We start from the raw sequence: 18,296 nt of genomic DNA on the forward strand, positions 1-18,296 counted from the left end.
CAGCCCAATCGCTTATCTTTCCAATTCTGGCATCCCGTGGCTTTGACAATTTCCGCGTTGACTGATTCATTGAAAGACATTGATACAAAAGTCTTTAAGAAAGAACTGCAGATGCTGGAAAAATCAAAGGTAGACAAAAAGTGCTGGAGAAACTCAGCAGGTGAGGCAGCATCTATAGAGAGAAGGAATAGGCGACGTTTCGGGTCGAGGCCCAGCGCAAATTGGAGGAATTGCAACTCATATTTCGCTTAGGTAATTTACACCCCAACGGTATGAACATTGACTTCTCCCATTTTAGATATCCCTTGTTTTCTCCCTCCTTCCCCTCCCAGCTCTCCCACAAAGCCTACTGTCTCCACCTCTTCCTTTCTTTCTCCTGCCCCCCCCCCCCCCCCCTCCCCCTCCTCAACAATCAGTCTGAAGAAGGGTCTGGACCGGAAACGTCACCTATCCTTTCTCTCCATAGATGCTGCCTCACCTGCTGAGTTTCTCCAGCATTTTTTGTCTACCTTTGATACAGGTGATGACGATGGTTGTGAAAAATTGATCGGTTGGCCAGGTGGGCTGAGGAATGGTTGATGGAATTTAATATAGAGAAATGTGAGGTGTTGCATTTTCGGAAGTCTAACAGGGGCAGGACCTACCCAGTGAATGATAGGACTCTGGGGAGTGTTGTAGAGCAGAGGGATCTAGGAGTGCAGGTGCATGGTTCCTTGAAGGTCAAGTCGCAGCTAGATAAGGTGGTCAAAAAGGCTTTTGGCATATTGGCCTTCATCTGTCTAAGTATTGAGTATAGAAGTTAGGAGGTCATGTTGCAGTTGTATAAGACATTGGTGAGACCGCATTTAGAGTATTTTGTTCAGTTCTGGGCACCATGTTATAGGAAAGATGTTGTTCGGTTGGAAAGGGTACGGAGAAGATTTACGGGAATGTTGTCAGGACTAGAGGGTCTGAGCTATAGGTAAAGGCTGAATAGGCTGGGACTATTCCTTGGAGCGCAGGAGGATGAAGGATGATCTTATAGAGGTGTATAAAATCATGAGAGGAATAGTTCGGGTAGATGCACAGTCTTTTGCCCAGAGTAGGTGAATTGAGGACATAGATTTAAGGTGAAGGGGAAATGATTTAATAGGAATCTAAGGGGTAACTTTTCACACAAAGTGGTGGTGAAAGTATGGAACAAGCTGCCAGAGGAGGTAGTTGAGGCAGGGACTATCCAAATGTTTGAGAAACAGTTAGACAGGTATATAGATAGGAGGACAGGTTTGGAGGGATATGGGCTAAACGTGGGAAGGTGGGACTAGTGTAGCTGGGACATTGTTGGCCAGTGCGGGCAAGTTGGGCCGAAGGGCCTGTTTCCACGCTGTATCATTCAATGACACAGCCTGAAAACAGGTCCTTCAGCCCACTGGCCATCGATCACCCGTTCACACTAGATCTGTGTATTTTTCCACACAGAGAGTGGTGAATCTGTGGAATTCTCTGCCACAGAAAGTAGTTGAGGCCAGTTCATTGGTTATATTTAAGAGGGAGTTAGATGTGGCCCTTGTGGCTAAAAGAATCAGGGGGTATGGAGAGAAGACAGGTACGGGATACTGAGTTGGATGATCAGCCATGATCATATTGAATGGTGGTGCAGGCTCGAAGGGCCGAATGGCCTACTCCTGCACCTATTTTCTATGTTTCTATCCCACTTTCCCATCCACTCGCTACATGCTCGGGGCAATTTTCAGCGAAAAATTACCCTACAAACTCGCACTTCTTTAGGATGTGGGAGGAAACCGGAGCACCCGGAGGAAACACTCGTGATTATAGGGAAAACGTGCAAACATCACACCAACAGCACCCGAGATCAGGATCAAAGCTGAGTCTCTGGCACTGAGAGGCAGCAGCTCCACCTGCTGCACCACCGTGCTATCCCTGTCCTGGTAATTTTCACAAACCCAATATAATTTGTGTTTAAGAAAGAACTGCAGATGCTGGTAAAATCGAAGGTAGATAAAAAAGCTGGAGAAACTCAGTGGGTGAGGCAGCACCTATGGAGCGAAGGAATGGGCGACGTTTCAGGTCAAGACCCTTCTTCAGTCTCTTTATTGATTAAAATTCTTTAATTTGTGTGATAGCTTTCAGGTTATTAATTTGAAGAATTGTTCACTCATGTTTTGGATCATTGAATGATTATTATCCCATTAATCTGGAATAGGTTTACACCCAAATAAATATCTGTATAGCCCCACATAAGTAACAGACCCGCCAGTGGTTTTTGTTTAAGAAGGAACTGCAGATGCTGGAAAATCGAAGGTAGACAAAAATGCTGGAGAAACTCAGCGGGTGCAGCAGCATCTATGGAGCGAAGGAAATAGGCAACGTTTCGGGTCGAGGCGCCTATTTCCTTCGCTGCCTCACCCGCTGAGTTTCTCCAGCATTTTTGTCCACCAACAATGTTTTTTGGTATCAGGTCAACATTTGATGGTTGGTTATAAGGTCAGCATTTCGTTGCTTGTTTATAAGGTGAACAATTCATTGCTTGGTTAATGTTGATTGATGCTAGGGATCCCTCAAATCCACAATGTGTTACATCTTACAGGAGAAACCTGATCAGAGTCCCCTAATTTGAGGAAGGACATTCTTGCTATTGAGGGAGTGCAGCGTAGGTTTACAAAGGGATGGCGGGACTGTCATATGCTGGGAGAATGGAGCAGCTGGGCTTGTAAACTCTGGAGTTTAGAAGGATGGGAGGGGATCTCATTGAAACATATAAGATTGTTAAGGGTTTGGACACGCTAGAGGCAGGAAACATGTACCTGATGTTGGGGGAGTCCAGAACCAGGGGCCACAGTTTAAGAATAAGGAGTAAGCCATTTAGAACGGAGACGAGGAAACACTTTTTCTCACAGAGAGTTGTGAGTCTGTGGAATTCTCCGCCTCAGAGGGCGGTGGAGGCAGGTTCTCTGGATGCTTTCAAGAGAGAGCTAGATAGGGCTCTTAAAAATAGCAGAGTCAGGGGATATGGGGAGAAGGCAGGAACGGGGTACTGATTGGGGATGATCAGCCATGATCGCATTGAATGGTGGTGCTGGCTCGAAGGGCCGAATGGCCTACTCCTGCACCTATTGTCTATAGTCTGAGGAAGGGTCGAGACCCGAAACGTCACCTATTCCTTCGCTCCACAGATGCTGCCTCACCCGCTGAGTTTCTCCAGCATTCTTATCTACCTTGTATATAACCAAATATCAGTGATTCTCGTGAATAATGCAGTGCCATGGCTCCGGGTTGATTGCCAGCCACTCCTGTGACATCCCAGGATATTCACATGCCTAAAAACTAAGAATAGAATTCACTGAATTGAAATTATTCACAGCCAAATGTCAAACTGCGACTGTTTCGTAACAAGAAAAATCCACATCTTTGCTGTGCCATCTCGTAAACCTGAAGGCACGGTTTTTTGTTTTTTTTTAAATGACGATATGCCGAAATTTAAATGACAGTCGGTAATTTCTACTTTAAAAAAAAGCCTTGAATAAATAGGTTTAACGCCCAAATCCTGGCTGGTTTTATTTTATTTTTTAAATAAAAAGAGTTGAGAGGGTGGGGCTGTCTCCGAAGAACAGAAATTGCAGGTACACTTGACATCGACCGACCGGTAACCACAAATGAAAATGAAGATAGGTAAATGAATGTTTGAAATTTGCTGGATGCTGTGATTGAGACTTGAGACATCTGTGGTAGCAAGCAGCAGGTTGGGGTGGAGGGAGGGAGGGATGGAGGCATAGATATCCCTCAACAAGCGCACCACAGCAGATGGGGAAGGGCTGTGCCCCCCCCCCCCCCCCCCCCCCCCCGGGGCACCGCCTTGCAATCAATGCCACGATTAAAACCCCCAAAGACACATCAAAAGAAATAAGCGCGATTTTGTTACAGAATAAAACAGCAACACCGAAGCCCCGCGGATACATGTTATCCAGCACTGCCATTGCAACCCGTTTATCCTGTCACTGAGCGTTTAATGCGCGAATAAGGTCCAGCAAACCAATCCACAGTGTGTCCGGGATAAAATACATTTTGCGGCCTTTGTAGCAGAAGAAAATCACGCATTTTTGATACAAAATAACCCCCGTTGTCGCCGCTTTGATTTACGTGTCGGATGCAACAATTGAAGGCGAGCGCTCAGCTCCACCGCTGACATCTGTGTGTGTCTGTGTGTGTGTCCCTGTCCCTGCCTGTCCTCTCTCACACACACACACACACTACATGGCCAGTGTGCACCCCTGTGCCTCTGGTACACCAGCAGCCGCACTGTCAGAGAGGGAGGGGGAATAAAAGGCATAAAATGCGAGCAGTGTTTTACCTCAGGAATGCAGCTCAGTCTCTCACCATTCAGCTTATCCCAGCCAACCAGCCAGCCTTGACTTCACATTCCCAGCATCCCCGGCATTCTACACCTTCTCTACAATTGGTTGGGACTGCAACATCTCGCCTGGGCATTTAAAGCGACATCCCCACTCCCCTTGCATCCATTCTGCCCTTGCATTTCATCTCCACTCAATCATTGTCTTTCTTGCCTCGCCTTGTCCATTATTTTGGTTTTGCATGGCTCTTTATTTGACTCACAGAGTCCACACAGCACGAAAACAGGCCCTTCGGCCCAACTCGTCCATGCCGACCAATATGCCCCTTCTCAGTTGGTCCCACCTGTGAACGTTTGGCCCATATCCAGTCTGAAGAAGGGTCTCGATCCAAAACATCACCTATTTCCTTCACCCCATAGACGCTGCCTCACCCGCTGTGTTTCTCCAGCATTTTTGTCTACCTTTGATTTTCCAGCATCTGCAGTTCCTTCTTAAACAAATTGGACAAGGCAGTGTTTTATTTTTAAATCACTATCTTCTCAATCTTGCAGCCTTCTTCTGCTGACGTTTTCACACAATTAGAGGGTGTGGGCTGGTGCTGGATCAGTTCATATTAAGATTTGAGGACATTTCCGTTGCTTAGTTTACTACATGCATCCACAGGGAAATACAGTATAATCGGTGTTAAACAGTTTTTAACACCTTGCAATTTTTAGCATTCACCAGTTCCCACTCTTTCCTGCACTCCACCCAAATGTATTATGTTAAAAATAAATGTACCCAGAGTAGGGAGAACAGGTGTGTAACCATAGTATCAAGGTATCCGGAGGACGTAGATTTAAGGTAAGAGGTGACCCAACTTCACGGACAAAATTTTCACACAGAGAATGTTGGGGAAATGGATCGAGCTGCCAGAAGAGGAAGCTGAGGCAGGTGCTAGAACAACATTTAAATACATTTGGACAGGTACATGGCAAGGGAAAGTTTACAGGGATATGGAACATCCCGCGGTCTAGGCATAAGCTCAGGGGCGACCGCGCCTTTGCGGTTGCAGCTCCTAGACTGTGGAACAGCATCCCCCTTCCCATCAGAACTGCCCCCTCCATCGACTCCTTTAAGTCGAGACTTAAACCTCATCTTTACTCTCAAGCCTTTCTTGACGTCTTCTGAGGGAGGGCTACATGTATGTAGTGATGTATGTACTTAATCTATGAACCGCTGTTGTGTAACGTTAGTACCTCCACCAATGTAAAGCACTTTGGTCAACGAGATTTTTCCAGCATCTGCAGTTCTTTCTTAAAGACTTTTGTATCAATGTCTTTCAATGAGTCAGTCAACGCGGAAATTGTCAAAGCCACGGGATGCCAGAATTGGAAAGATAAGCGATTGGGCTGTGGGACTGAGGATGGTGTCTTGTATGGGAACGTTTAACTTTAGCAGCAGGCGCATAGTGCAGTAGGAAATGTTCAACATCCTACCACTCCTATTCCAAATCTTGGCGAGAGCACATTTTTAAATGTGCTATAGAAATAAAAGCGACTTGACTGCAGGCAGGTGGAACGAGCATAGATGGGGCATCAATGCCGGTATGGGCAAGTTGGGACCGAGGACCTGGTTCTGTGCTGCATGAATCTATGACTCTATATGACATTCCGTTCAATTAAATAGCAGAATGCTGCCTGGATGAAAGAGTATTCGCTGCACGGAGAAATTGGACAAACTTGGATTGTTTTATCAGAATTGCTGGAGGTTACAGGGGAACCTGTCTAGCTCTCTCTTGAACAGTCAAGACCATTCTTCAGTCTGAAACGTCACCCATTCCTTCTCTTCAGAGATGCTGCCTGGCCCGCTGAGTTACTCCAGCTTTTTGTGTCTACCTTTGATTTAAACCAGCATCTGCAGTTCTTTCCTACACAAATATTATTTTGGTATCCATTCCATTAAAAACTTTCAGCATTTAAAAAAACACTGTTAAATCCCTCCACAGTTTTCTGTTAAAAAAGATTTGAAAGTGCTTCATTAGAAGCACCATTGTACAAATTAGATAAGTTTGTCTTGTAGTTTGTGGCCAACCTGTGACAGTGTTGGCATGTCCAATCGTCAAGATGCAGTAGTCCTTAAGCCATAACACCACCACCATCTTATTGGTCTTTGGATTTCTTGCTGCTTTGAATACTGAAATTAAAATTGTGGAGGAAAAAAACCTTATTAAAGTCAATATATTGACTTACAGTTTAATTTCCCTTTCCAAGTTACAAATGAATAATCACATTGGTGTTTTCCTTGATAAATGATTTAAATGTTAACTTTTGAGGTCTTTGAGTTTATAGCTCTGGCCTCATTGACAGTCAATGGAAAACAGTGATCCTATCAATAGAAGATAAAACAGTGTAGCACAGGAACAGACCCTTCAGTCCGCGCTGAATATGATTGCAATGTAAACTAATCTCGTGTACATCATATCCCTCCATTCCCTAAATAATCATGTGCCTATCTGAAAGCTTCACCACCTCCACCACCTCCCCTGGCAGTGTGTTCCAAGCACCTACCACTCTCTGTGTAAAAAACACACATCTCCTTTATGCTTTGCCCCTCTCACCTTAAAGCTGTGGCCTCTGGTCTTTGACATTTCCATCCTGGGGAAAAAAGGTATCCTTTTATTATGCCTTTCATAATTTTATAAATTCTATTCCATCATGAATCAGTTAAATATATTTAAGGTAGAGATAGATAGATTCTTGACTAGTACGGGTGTCAGGGGTTATGGGGAGAAGGCAGGAGAATGGGGTTAGCTGGGGAGAGATAGATCAACCATGATTAAATGGCAGAGTAGACTTGATGGGCCGAGTGGCCTAATTCTGTTCCTATCACTTATGACTTCATAAATGTTCATCTTTGAACCCTTTGAGTATATAGCTCTGGCCTAATTGGCAGACAATGGAAAATAGTCATCATACCAGTCTGAAGAAGTGTCTCGACCCGAAACGTCACCTATTCCTTCCCCCGTTGCCTCACCCGCTGAGTTTCTCCAGCATTTTTGTCTAATATCAATCTACAATATATGTGCATAATGTACATACAAAATCCCTTTTTAGACCATTAGCTTCAAACATTAACTAATATTATTTTTCAATCTGAGCTAAAGAACCAAAATAGATATTATTTCTCCTGCTTTCCTCATCTATTTCTCTGACTCTAGCACGAATGTAACAGAGCAATAAAATGTGAGGAAAATATCATTCTCCAGATTTATGAAGCATTTCACCAAAACCAATTGTGTAAGAAGGAACTGCAGATGCTGGTTTAAACCAAAGATAGACACAAAAAGCTGAAGGGTCTCGACCCGAAACGTCACCCATTCCTTCTCTGCAGAGATGCTGCCTGTCCCGCTGAGTTACTCCAGCATTTTGTGTCTATCTTCATCAAAATCAACTGCTGTTTTAGTGGCTGTTGAAATTAGCAAAAGTATACACTTGGGCATTTTCAAGCCTATATCAAAACGCCGCTTGTGAGAGATTTGCCATTCATCCTGACGGTGCGTAAAAGGAACCTCTCCGCCTCTGCCTCGATGATAAATCATTTGGACTTGCATCGCTGTTGGATGGCTGCCATGTTGTTGTTGCAGACGCAGGTCAGAATATCTCCTTTGATGCAGCCACTAGTTCACGAAGAACCCTATAACTAGTTTCTTGGCCTGCTGCCAACTTAGTGGCTGGTGTCGGCAGAAAAGCAACAAAAGACTAAAGATGGGCTGTTCACATTGGGGAAATGGATCTGGTGTGCCAATTAGATCATCACAATCTAATTGTCTTTGGATTGAATTCTGTCTTCTGTATTGAATTCTGTCTTTACTTTGTGTACTAGTCATGTCTCTACTATTTATTTCATTCCCCTTACATGTTTTTCCTCTACATGCTCAATTTTTGTAAGGTGTCCTTGAGACTCTTGAAAGGCGCCCATAAATAAAATGTATTATTATTATTATTACAATCAAAAACATATTCATATTTCTGATCAGCTGTCCAAAATACAACAGTGACTATTACTATTGAAGATTGGAATTGAAATGCTTTTCCAAGAGTATCAGGTGTTTAATTGTCATGTATACAGAAAACAGAAGAATGAAATTCTTACTAACAGCAGTATAACAGGCCTTTAAACACAGTATTCAGATAACATAATACACAAAAAAAATCAATAAATTAAAAACACCAATATTATTGCAAAAGAGTCTGAAGTCCTTAGTGCAACCAAGACCTCATTAATAATTTGTCCCCAAATTATTTTAATATAAGATTTTTCCCGGGGAAAAAATCTTTGATTAAAATAAAAGATTAATTGGTATATGGGAGACAAATTGGTATATGTTGCATCATATAATGGCATCAAATGGGGCGGGATAAATTCAAGTTTCTGGACTTCAGGTTAAGTTTTTTTCAGTAAGCTTTTCACTGTACACGTGACAATAATGTAACCTAAATTTGTAAATATAAAATTCTATGTGATCTCCATAGAATTCAAGATTATTATCTCCCTGAATCAGTCCTAATTAAGCTCCATGTTTAACTATTTTAAAGCTCAGCTGATATGAGAAAACACACACAGTGTACAGATACATAACCAGAAGGAAACATGATATATATATATATCGATATAATTAAGGGCTTCTCTTATGTCTGACTACGCTGTAATTATGAACCAGCTGAAAGTGCATGGCACTTGTGATTAAGAAAAGTGTTAATTTGCAAAAGTCCCAGGATATTCACCACACAATAATGAGGAAAGGTTATTTACAGGACACCCAATAATCTTATCTTTTCAAATCAGTTAACGTGAATTGAATATATCTGAACGAAAAGTTCCAATTTGCAGAATTATGTAAACACACTCATATGAAGGTACAGTACTCAGAAATGTACCGCATCTTGTTAGCTCTAAGGCTTTTCAAATTAGTTAAAGAAAGGCAATATTTTATATCTGGAACTAAGGAAACAATTTGCTACAAAGGCTTTTACCACTAAAGTGACATTAGTTATTATGGAAGGGGAGGGTCACAAACAAGGATAATTATGCTCTTTCACTTTGCTTTCAATAAAGTATTGTAAAAATAAATTAATTACATTTTCAATGTAAATCTACAAAATTTCAATTGTATACAATTGTATTCAATAGACAATAGACAATAGGTGCAGGAGTAGGCCATTCGGCCCTTCGAGCCAGCGCCGCCATTCAATGTGATCATGGCTGATCATCCCCAATCAGTACCCCGTTCCTGCCTTCTCCCCATATCCCCTGACTCCGCTATCTTTAAGAGCTCTATCTAGCTCTCTCTTGAAAGTATCCAGAGAACCTGCCTCCACCACCCTCTGAGGCAGAGAATTCCACAGACTCACAACTCTCTGTGAGAAAAAGTGTTTCCTCGCCTCCGTTCTAAATGGCTTCCATAGAAACATAGAAACATAGAAAATAGGTGCAGGAGTAGGCCATTCGGCCCTTTGACCTTACCCCTTAGTCTTAAACTGTGGCCAACTGCAAAGTGCATACATGAAGTAATGGCTTTTATAAAAACAGGCAAGAACTTGTACATGTATACTGGAAATGTTGCAATGGATAATTTAATGGATTAGTCTGTGCAGTTGTTATTCAAAAGATTTTCTTCAGCACTACACAGCTTCTTATTGAACAGTAACAAGTATTATTGAATACCACAGCAGTACTATTGAACAGTAGAGTTCAATCAAGAAATATTGTATTAAAAACAAGATTCCTTATGAAACAATCAATTTGACTCCCAATTGCCAATTCACGGAGGCACAAGTTGCCACCTCTGCAGTGCAGGCTCCAATCAATTGCAAGGCCAAAAGGGGAGAAAAAAACTACCAAAGATAATTATTTTATTGAACTCTGGTTGAGTAGGAATTAGATGATGTCGGCAACACGGAAGGAAAAAGTAGCAAATCATGAACTATGTAGAAGTGAAACCAGTGAAAAGATTTAAGAATTCAATATTTACAGAGGTGATAGGTGTGTGGAACGAGCTGCCAGAGAAGGTAATTGAGCAGGTACAATAATAACATTTAAAATACATTTGGACAGTTACATGGATAAGAAAGGTTTGGAGGAATGGGGGCTAAATGTGGGAAAATGGGACGAACTGATGGAGTTTAGGTGTTAAAGAAGGAACTGCAGATGCTGGAAAATCGAAGGTAGACAAAAGTGCTGGAGAAACTCAGCGGGTGCAGCAACATCTATGGAGCGAAGGAAATAGGCAACGTTTCGGGCCGAAACCCTTCTTCAGACTGATGGAGGGTGGGGGAGAAGAAAAGAAAAAGGGGGAGGAGGAGCTCGAGGGCTGAGGGAGAGCTGGGAAGGGGAGGAGACAGCAAGGGCTAACAGAATTGGGAGAATTCAATGTTCATGCCACCAGGATGCAGACTACCCAAGCGGAATATGAGGTGCTGTTCCTCCAATTTACGGTGGTGCTTACTCTGGCCATGGAGGAGGCTCAGGACAGAGAGATCGGATACAGTATGGGAGGGGGAGTTGAAGTGCTGAGCCACCGGGAGGTCAGGTTGGTGAATGCGAACTGAGAAGCAGAGAGGCCAGGCATCCAATTGTGAGACCAAGCATAGGCTTGGCGATCGTTTCGCCGAACACCTCCGCTCGGTCCGCATCTCCCTATGATCCTATAATTTAGCCATCTGCCAGAAATAATGTCCAAACAAATAAACTCAGCCCTTGTCTTAAATTATTGTAACTGCAAGCACAATCATACCTAGAGATATATCAGTACAATCCTCTCTATAACGCTTATGTCTCCTTCTGCAATTCAGTATTCTCTTGAAGATCTATAAACCCCCCCAGATCGCTCCACTTCTTTGATCCTGGCCTCTTGTACATCTCCAAATGTAATAACTCTGCCAATGGCAACAACCGTGATTGATAATGTATTGATTTTTGTTTGTTTATGTATACATTTCCTGTGTGTATCACATTTTTACAGGCCTGTGAACATAAAAATCACAAATATTATATAAATAACCACCAAAAAAAAGAGTAACAAGGGACCTCAGATGCTGGTTTACAAAAAAAGGCACGGAGTGCTGGAGTAACTCAGGGGGTCAGGCAGCATCTGTGTTAATTATATAATTCTTACTTATCGGAAGGAAGAATTTCATTGTTCCATTGTTGGTACATATGATAATTAAACATTCTCGACTTTCTTGACCCTTGAACTCATACTTATGCTTTGGCATTTGCTCCCTATATCTTTGCTTCTCTACCTTTTATTTGATATCATGCATTGTCTTTCTGCTGACTGGGTAGCACGCAACAAAAGCTTTTCACTGTACCTCGGTACACACGAGACAATGAACTAAACCGAAACTGATGCTCAATTTTTTTTGACCAAGCTTTTAGTCTTCTTCTTCTTCTTAACCCCTTTGCTCCTCTAGGGAGCATAGGCCATTGACAAATGTCCTCCACCTCACTCGGTTGTCGGCAGTTCTTTCCAGATCTCCCCAGTTGAGCCCACTCTCAGACACTTCTGTCTGGACACCTCTTCTCCAGCTGTTCCTGGGGCCCTTTTTCCTTGGGGGTTCCATTTCAGGACTTGCCGGGTGATGTTTGTGGCAGGTTTCCTGAGGGTGTGTCCAATCCAACTCCATTTTCTCCTTCGAATTTGTAATGCGGCTTTTACACGGGGCGACTTGACGCAAGAGTTAACCAGAGTTCAACATCGTGGGAACCTCGTGCGATAACAGTACGGCATTCGTGGACCACCGTGGACCACCGTAGCGCTAACGGCAGGTCATCGTGTAACTTGGTCACTCGGGAGAAAATTCAAGAAACTTTGAATTTCTCCAAGAGTGACTTGTACACTTGTGGTTGAGTATTGCAACATTATATGAACGTAGTGGCCAGTGCGATATCCGTAATAACTCTTGCGGGTACCGTGGGAACTCCTGCGAACGGTGAACCCGGAAGCTGGACAGAGGGGACAGAAGGTGATTAAAAATTATCTTCAGTGGGATTGAATTTAAAAAATAAATAAAAATAAAGATTTACATCCGCATATGGACATCAACTTATTCATGAGTTATGTTAATGAGATTCAAGAAAATAACTATAATCTTTAAAAGGGACTTTAAAAGGGACTTTACTGAAAGGTTACGCATTTTTATGGTCCGTGAGATATTTTTCACATGTACTTCTTTGAGAGATACAGGTCGGAGTCCTCGTGTCCAGGGGTCCGGAACGCTACCAATCAATGTTGTGCAGAGACCCGTGTAATTAAGGAGGGAACTGCACATGCTGGTTTAAACCGAAGACAGACACCAAAAGCTGGAGTAACTCAGCGAGTCAAGCAGCATCTCTGGAGAAAAAAAGCTGATGTTTCGGGACGAGACACATCTTCAGACTCAATTCCGATTAGGATGTCTGAAGAAGGGCTCCGATTCGAATCGTCACCTATTCTTTTTCTCCAGAGATGATGCCTGACCCGCTGACTTACTCCAGCTTTTTATGCTTTTCTTCCCAGATCTGACTTACCTGCTGAGTTACACCAACATTTTGTGTCCTTCTGTGCATATTAACCAGCATTAACCAGCGTCTGCAGTTCCTTTAGACATTACATAACTTCAGATTTTAGAGATATAGCGCGTGGGAACTTCTGCGAACGGTAAACCCGGAAGCTGGACAGAGGGGACAGAGGGTGACTAAAAAAGGTGGTCTCAAAAGGACACATGGGAACATGTGTCCTTCGAGGACGTCCCACCTAATTGTCATTGTTGGATAATCTTTTTAACAGGAACACTTGCAGAGATGGCTCCCAGAAAATCTCAAAGGAAGGGGGTAAAGCGGGTCAGAGATGTTTTTGCCATGCAGGAGAATGAGGAGGAGACGCAGCAAGAGAGACAGGTGGAGAGGCAACAGGAGATGCCACAGATAACACTGCCTGTGGGCTCCTTGGAGCAGGGAGAGGGTGAGCAAGGTGCAATTCAGATTGCCTCCCCAGTAGCCGTTGTAGGAATAGCCTCTACAGACGCTTATGTAAAGGGAAGATGGCAGAAGGTAAAGTCATATAACTTCACCAGGGAACAAGAGGGGGAACTTGTAGAATGGTTCCAATTTAACGAGATTCTCTACGATAAATCCAGAGAGGATTATAGAAACAGGGAGAGAAAAAGGAACCTGCTGGAGACGAAGGCTGCCGAGTTTCCCGAGTGCTCATGTGAGTTTATATAACGATATATAAGTTCATCAAGAGGAGAACCATTTAATGTTATCCAAGATTTAAAAACATACATTGCTATTGATGTAAAAGTGCTGTGTTTGCAGTTAACTTAAACTTATCTTATAAGTCTGTCTGTCTGCCCTGCAGCTGCAAAGTAAAAAAGTCGCAGACAGCACATAGTGGGCAGCTGCATGCAGCGCGTCAATGAAAAAAACCAACATCCTGTACTCGAAATTATTTCGTAAAGGCATGTCTCCAAATGAGCCGATTCAACCAAGGGAGGATATATATAGTGTGTGAAAAAAAAAGTTACATAATTTGTGTCACGTGTAGTTCACGATGTTCATTCAAGATTTAACGCGACAGCTCGGGAAACGGCCAAGTCACTCGCACGAATAACATAAATGCCGAGTACCGTGGGAACTCTTTATCTACTGCCGTTATATCGTGCGAGACTCGTGCTGGACCACGACCTCTTCACTCTGGTGACATCTTGCGTCAACTCGCCCCGTGAAAAGGCCCTTTAAGTCAATGGGCTTCTGTCTTGTTCTTTTCCGCAGGTCCAAGCTTTTAGTGATCTTCACTAATGTGTCCTTACGCGGCTTGTTGGATAATGCTTCTTATTGTGCCTCAGGATGTTTTGCAATATAAGAGACATTACATAAATGGGAGTTGGTGTTTTTCTGCATTCACATAACATAAAAACTGACAAAGGTCTGATTTATATTTGACATTTTGTGCACACTGCAACATTAAAAAGCAGAGCTAATCAACATTGGAAAGTTTAACTATAAAGCTATCAGTTTAATGTACATTTCTTGCACCTCATTTAGTTAGGCAACGGTATGATGAGCTTTCATATGTCTGCCTTTGGAGAGGTACATATTATGTAGGCCATCAAAAGTTTATTTTAAATTTTTTTTCTCGGAAAGTAGGTTATCATGACCAGCTTAGATAGCTGAATCTCACTCCTACACAGGAGCTCACATTATTGAGGAAGTGTGTTAAGACAGATTGAAGATTGGTTATTTCACAAAGAGTCAGAACGTGTGGAGACGTGTGAAGAGACTGCAGGTGCTGGGATCATAAGCAAATCACATGATTGTTTGGAGGGAATGGACAGGTGGTGTTTCGGGTCGGGACTCTTCTGAAGAAACGTCGCCTGTCCAATCCCTTCCCAGGGGCTGCCTGGCCCGCTATGTTCATGCAGCACTTTGAGTGGGAATGTGTGGGTCTTTTCAGGGCAAATGAATGTAACTGGTGGTTCAAGTTCACACTTATTGTCACATGCACAAATACACTAGGTGTGCCGCATTGATGGCAGCCTCTGTCTGTTTTCCCATCTTTTTTTTAATGTTTTGTCTGTTTTAAAAGTATGTTTGGAGGTTTCTTTAGTTTTTCTATGTGAGGGAGGGGGGCAGGGTAAGGGGGAAACTGTTTCCCAGTTACTTCCTGGCGAGGATGCGGCTATGCTCTGAGTCGCGTCCTCGCCCCCCTCCCCGCGGCCTACCAACTGAATTGGAGCGGCCTTTCCTGCCGGGGACCGGCCAAAGCTTCAGCGGCGGCGCAGCGCTGGATTCACCGCAGAGCGGGCGGTGCCTTACCTGGATCGCTGTTTGAAGCTCCGGAGTGTTGGGCCTGCTGCTTCAACATCACGGAGCTGTGGTTTGTAGAGCTTCCAGCGCGGGCGGCGCGGACTTCAACATCGCGGAGTCCAGGGATCCCTTTGCCGAGGGCCGCCAGCGTGAATCTCCGCCCAGCGTGGCCTGTGGACTTCGGGAGCGGCCGATTCAGATGTCCAAGCTGCTGAATTTGTTCTCCAGTTCCAACGACGGAGTTCCATCATCCCCGCGAGAGGGCCTGAACATCGGGCCGCCCGTAGCGGCGACAGCGAGGGGTTCGGGAGCCACCCGACCACGGGTGAACAACAGAGGAGGATGACTGAACTTTGGTGCCTTCCCTCACAGTGGGAAACATTGATTCCGCTGTGTGGGGATGTCTATGTTAAAGACAATCGTGTTCTGTGCTCTTTTTTTATTCGTATGGCTGTCTGGTGACCACACATTTCACTGTACCAATTGGGACATGTGACAGATAAATGTATAATGTATCTTGTAAAAAAAAATTAAGGTACAATGATATTTGAGTTACCATACAGCCATACAAGTAAAAAAAAAACATAATACACAATAAATTTAACATAAACATCCCCACAGTGGAATCAACATTCCTCACTGTGATGAAAAATAATAAAGTTCAGTCATCTTCCTCCTTTGTTCATTCTCGGTGGTTGGGGCTTTTGAACCCTCTTGTACTGCGCCTCTGCCGACGGTCCGCTGGCCAAGCCCTCTCCTCGGGATGATGGAGACTCCGGCGTCGGGACGGATCGGAACACTCGGCGGCATGGAGCTCCCGAGGCAGCCTCTTCTGGGGATCTCACGGTCAGTTCTTGGTCCCCAATTATTTACTGTCTAGATGAATGACGAAGGAATGAGCAGAAGGCAGGGCAGGTTCACCATTGATGGTACAATAGATGAGAGGGTAGTGGGTGCCTCGAATGCAAAGTTAACTGGGTGTTCTCATTTACATGGTACGCAGCAGCAGTCAGTGTAGATAGACACATAAAGCTGGAGTAACTCAGCGGGACAGGCAGCATCTCCAGAGATGCTGCCTGTCCCGCTGAGTTACTCCAGCTTTTTGTGTCTATCTTCGGCTTAAACCAGCATCTGCGCTTCCTTCCTCAGTGTAGACTGAGTGCAAGATGTCTCACAGGCTGGTTTCTGCTGTTCCTTTTTAGCATCTGAATGCTGAACACCAGATGTTTTCATGCTTAATCGTTTAATATTAGTTTAGTGAATAAATCATTCCTTTGTTCTATATCTCTTTATATCACCATCTATATCCCCCTAACTCAGTCTGTAGGAGGGTCTAGGCCCAAAATGTCGCCTATTCCTTCGCTCCATAGATGCTGCCTCACCCACAGAGTTTCTCCAGCTTTTTTGTCTACCTTCGATTTTTCCAGCATCTGCAGTTCTTTCGTAAACAGATCACCATCGGTGATTACTTAAAGTCAAGTATAATTGTCTTCCTGGAGGCTTCTTTCTGTGTGTCTTGGAACGGGTGAAACATAGAAATAGAAAATAGGTGCAGGAGTAGGCCATTCGGCCCTTCGAGCCTGCACCGCCATTCAATATGATCATGGCTGATCATCCAACTCAGTATCCTGTACCTGCCTTCTCTCCATACCCCCTGATCCCTTTAGCCACAAGGGCCACATCTAACTCTCTCTTAAATGGGCTAATCGTGGAGCCACAGATGCTGTGTCCCTCCGGCTGGACCCTTGTGCGTGGCATCTTTTCCCGTGGGGAGACTGGTGCATGGACAGCCACCGCACGGTCCTTGACAGAGACAGACCCAGGTCCAACGGCATGGACTCCACCACGGGTGGGAGTGTCTCCTGCCGCAGTTGTTGTGGTCTCCACCCGCCAGCCAGACACCATCCACCGCCTGATCCACAGCTAACAACGGCCGGTCTCCATTATCATCGTTACTTTTTTGCATATCTTTCATTCATTTGTTCTACATCTCTTTATATCACCATCTATATCTCTTGTTTCCCTTTCCCCTGACTCTCAATCTGAAGAAGGGTCTCGACCCGAAACAGGAACGGGGTACTGATTAGAACGGGGTACTGATTGGAGGCAGCAACGGGGTACTGATTGAGGGTGATCAGCCATGATCACATTGAATGACGGTGCTGGCTCGAAGGGCCGAATGGCCTACTCGGGCACCTATTGTCTATTGAAACGTCACCTATTCCTTTTCTCCAGAGATGCCGTCTGACCCACTGAGTTACACCAGCTTTGTGTGTCTATCTTCGGGTTAAACCAGCATTTGCAGTTCCTTCCTACAGATTGAGATCTTCTCCTTGGCCGGGCTTTGTCAGGGACCTTCCCCTTGATTGACCTGCCCGCCAAGGGTGACCCTGCCAACGGCACAACACACAGTTTAGTTCTCAGCATCTCCAGGCAACGCAAGCTTCTCCACCACAGCAAGGTGGCGATCCTTGGAGAAGAGTGAACAAATACACCATTTTGTTCTCATTGTTATGCAGGCAAATGCTGCTGATCGTTGCAGCTGATAATTAACCATTTGGCTCAGTGAGTGATTCTGACATTTGCAATTCACTGATTTGTATTTATTTCTCTTTCCCATATTTTTATTTTAACCTGCAGCTTTTCCTCACTTACTGTTTTCAATCCCTTTTCTCTCATGTACGGGAAAGAACTACAGATGCTGATTTAAATCGAAAATAGGAGTATATTGGTGAGAACAAGCGCAGGCTCGGAGATCGTTTTGCTGAACACCACCGCTCAGCCTGCCTAAACCTACCTGATCTCCCAGTTGCTCAACACTTTAACTCCCCCTCCCATTCCCACACTGACCTTTCTGGCCTGCGCCTCCTCCATTGTCAGAATGAAGCCCAGCGCAAATTGGAGGAACAGCACCTCATATTTCGCTTGGGCAGCTTACACCCCAGCGGTATGAACATTGACTTCTTTAACTTCAAATAGCCCTTGCTTTCCCTTTCTCTCCATCCCCTCCCCCTTCCCAGTTCTCCCACCAGTGTTACTGTCTCCGACTACATTTTATCTCTGTACCGCCCACTCCCCTGACATCGCTCTGAAGAAAGGTCTCAACCCGAAACAACA

The 18,296-nt window shown here is 44.2% G+C and overlaps 1 protein-coding gene across 8 annotated transcripts in view; it reads right to left on the reverse strand.

The window, feature by feature from the left end:
- The window catches only part of erc2 (ELKS/RAB6-interacting/CAST family member 2), a 569,575-nt gene extending 565,152 nt beyond the window's left edge, over nt 1-4,423 (reverse strand). For all 8 annotated transcript variants that reach the window (XM_033036569.1, XM_033036567.1, XM_033036568.1 and 5 more), the window contains exon 1: nt 4,349-4,423. The gene's annotated coding sequence lies outside the window, so the exon portion shown is untranslated. The remainder of the gene's footprint in view (nt 1-4,348) is intronic.
- Between the last annotated feature and the right edge of the window lie 13,873 nt (nt 4,424-18,296).

This window comes from Amblyraja radiata, chromosome 18 (assembly GCF_010909765.2).
Source record: "Amblyraja radiata isolate CabotCenter1 chromosome 18, sAmbRad1.1.pri, whole genome shotgun sequence".
Taxonomy (NCBI): Eukaryota; Metazoa; Chordata; class Chondrichthyes; order Rajiformes; family Rajidae; genus Amblyraja; species Amblyraja radiata.